Consider the following 3,706-nt stretch of genomic DNA (forward strand, 5'->3'; position numbering starts at 1 on the left):
AGCTAGCTGCTTGGGGTTTGATTTGCTTTAAAAAAGAAAAAGAAAAAGAAAGAAAATTAGATATGTGTTTAATTAGGGTGGTGCTCAGGATGATGATGAAATTGCTTATGCTAGGAATTGAATGTCACGATCATGATGAAATTGCTGCAATTTCATCATGATCAAAGCATTTGACATGAATCTCGGGCGTTGTAGAAGTACTATAACTTGACTTACACAATTTTAGTATGTGTACGTATATATATAATTTAGCATGTTTTTTGTGCTTCCATTAATTTCAATGCTTGTAGAAATCAATTAATTAAGAACCTCTCTCTCTCTCTCTCTATATATATATATATACATTTATTTTCTAAAATTTGTAATATTATTTTGAGCTTGTCAGATTTAGAACTTGTTTGTTCTCAGGTTTTTTCTCTCTATTGGCTCTTTTGTAGTCTTGTCTTCTTTTGCTTGGAGCTGACGTGGTAGCTAGTTTGCTTGCTTGTATAAGTCTTTTTTTAAAAAAAAAAAAATAAAAAAAAATAGCATCATTAATCCAATAAAAGAATATATTTTTATTCTGCTTGACACATCAGTAGAAGGGAGCATTATTGGTGAGTGTCAGAGAGTTGACCAATGACTCTATGAGCTTAACACGTCTCCAAGATCAACATCTGACCGTTAATAGAAAATTAAACCACGATTCACATCAAACGCGGAAATAGCGACTGATACCCTTCTCCGTGTCTGCGCTCAACCTTTACTTACCATAAAGGGGATCCGGCTTCGGTGCTGTAATTTAAAACGGTAACGTTTTATTTGAAAAACACAAAACGATGACGTTTTAAGACATGAAGAAAATTAAAACAAACTTACTTTTTGACGCCGTTAGAAAATTAACTCTTCTCTCTCACGTTTCTCTCCCTTTCGTCTCTATCTCTATCGAATCTGCATCAGTGGTGCAATCAAGGTACTGGGGACGTGTTGCCATGGACCTGGATCCCGGGCGTTGCCGGAGGACCGACGGCAAGAAATGGCGGTGCTGGAGGGACGTAGTGGCTGGCCAGAAGTACTGCTAGTGGTGGAATCCCCACACCCATCACCACCTCCACTACTCCAGCCGGTGGTGGTGGGACTCTCAAAGTCCCCAATCCCATTGCTGCTCCGTCCTTGGCAACCATGGTAGGTGGGACCCATTTCACTCTTTCAGGACCATCCCCTTCCATTGATTTCCTTCACCTCAGCAAAGGCAAGAACTTTCTGGGTTTGATAACTGTAAACCATGGCAGGTGGGACCCATTTCCCTGTTTCAGAACCATCTCCTTCCGTTGATCTTCTTCACCTCAGTCAAAGGCAAGAACTTTCTGGTTTTCTTCTGGGTTTGATTACTGACTGTTCCACCAAATTTATTTGGAGCTTTACTGTAAATCAATATTTATCGACAATCATCCTCCGCAAGAATAGCATTCCCAATCAGCCAAACCAAAAAATTAAACAAAACCAAAACTCTCAAATCCCCTCTTCTTCCATTCGGCCATAGCAGACCAACTGGCCATTTTGCATCCTCAGCCAAACTTGAGAGAGAGAGAGATAGTGAGGAGAAACGGAGAGGCAGATTTGAGAGAGACGAAAAGGATCTTGCGCACAATGATGGATACGAGGATGACCCATCTATGGTCGGCCGCCGCCGCACCCACCAGTCCCTCGTCAGAACCCTCCAGGAAGGCGACCCCGCTCACCATGACCGCATGCACCAAGTAGCGATACAAGTCCCCTATTACACCCTTTTCTGGCCGTACGATGAGGTAGCTGAGACCACTACCACTGTCAGCACCGGTCGAAGAAGCAGACCCAGATACATCGCCATTGTTAATGTTATTGTGAGAGTTTGCAGCCATGGATGGGTAAAGTATAGACAGAAGGGAGAGAAACGTGAGAGATTTTAATTTTCTTCATGTCTTAAAACGTCATCGTTTTGTGTTTTTCAAGTAAAACGTTACTGTTTTAAATTACAACACAGGTGCTGTACTTTTCAAGTATAGCACCGAAGCCGGATCCCCATAAAGGACGAACTTAGAAAAGCCCCACCACCCTCTCCAATTTTTTATTGTATTTTTTTCTCGCCCTAACTACCCTCTTTGACTTTTTTTTTCTAAAAAAAAAATAAAAATTCTTTATTCTTTTTTATTAATAGATTTTTTATTTGTTTTTTTTTTAACAAAAAAATGAACATTTTAAAAAGTTTGGTCGAAAAGAATATGTGAAAACGCTTTTTCATCCAACATAACAGTCAAAGCTACTAAAATGACCTTCCGACACAAAACAATTGTTTGATATATCTCACTTGTGAATTAATGAAACTTTTTTAAAAATCTCTAATAAGTTACGGGGCTTAAAAATCTCTAGCTATGTGAGTAGCTTGGACTTTTAGTATATATATATATATATCTATCAGTGTAGTATATCTTTACTGGTGTTATTGTGTAATGTGTACTCCCTGTGCATAATAACACCCAATTCTGTCAATTTAGGAATAGTTGGGAGAACATTGCAAATATGAGAAACTACAAGTGACCATGTAAATCCACATTCCACATAATCGTCTCCCAATATTACAACATGACTGGTTTCACTTTCTCTTACTTCATATTCTTGACTGATTGTCCAAACAGGACGGTACAACGTGGTCATGTGTACTGCCGGTTTCACTATTAATTCCAAGTGGCATATCAGAAAAAACCGAGGCCCATATATATATATAATTCTCTTTTTGTTGGCGGTTAATTAAGCAACCTTTAAGTTCAAAACCTCTAACATAGTTATGAACTTATGGTAACCTTTCGCAACATGTTCCTTTATAGATATATGGAGGCAAACGAGAATCCTTCGGTATTGAAGTATTCGAATTTCTAGCAATTCGGACAGGCCGTCCACTTGATTGGACATGCATGTGTGCTTTATATTAAGATTCTTATATTTGCCATTTAAATTAATAGTAATATACTAATTAGAAAAACAAAAAATCAAAATAGAGACTAGAGATTTATGTGGTTCAGTTTTATATTTATAGTGTAAAGTTTAAAGGTTACATTATACTTTTATTTATCTTAATGAATTTACAATACAAATTATTTTTATTTATAGAAATGTAGAAAAAAAATACAAAAATGTATGAAAAAAACAAATCAAAATTAAATATATTCAATTGAATGAGATTGTAATTGATTACAATCAAATTCTACCGTCTCATATATTTTTCTATTATATCAAATTCTCTAATAAGATCGTCATTGAAAGCTAATCATCAATAACGTTACTGTAACACCCAGTGCGATCAAAATACACCAACTTAGAAAAAAGAAATTATTATGATTAACCCACATGTTCATGTCAGTCAGAACTCAGAATGTCGTTGGGCCATTTCGTCTCGTCAATTTCGATCCCATCTCGATCTCTCCAACGAGACATACTCAGACCAATAAGGCAATAATGCAGGAGTGTTGTGGTTTTTTTCTCCCCGTCTTCCTGTCTGAGAAAAAAACCAAAAAGCCTCCCCTTTACAAAGCCTGGTTAGCCGGGGAAGGAGGCCTCGCCTCCCTCCTCTCGGCTGTGTTTTTTGTCCTCTCAGTCTTTAGGACTGTAGAGTTTTTGTTCTTCCTAGTTGAACCGGTGGTGATTGTTATGCCCCTAACTCTTTGGGCTATGGTGGATTTGTTTGTCTTGT

This window comes from Alnus glutinosa, chromosome 2, assembly GCF_958979055.1.
Source record: "Alnus glutinosa chromosome 2, dhAlnGlut1.1, whole genome shotgun sequence".
In the NCBI taxonomy this organism is placed as follows: Eukaryota; Viridiplantae; Streptophyta; class Magnoliopsida; order Fagales; family Betulaceae; genus Alnus; species Alnus glutinosa.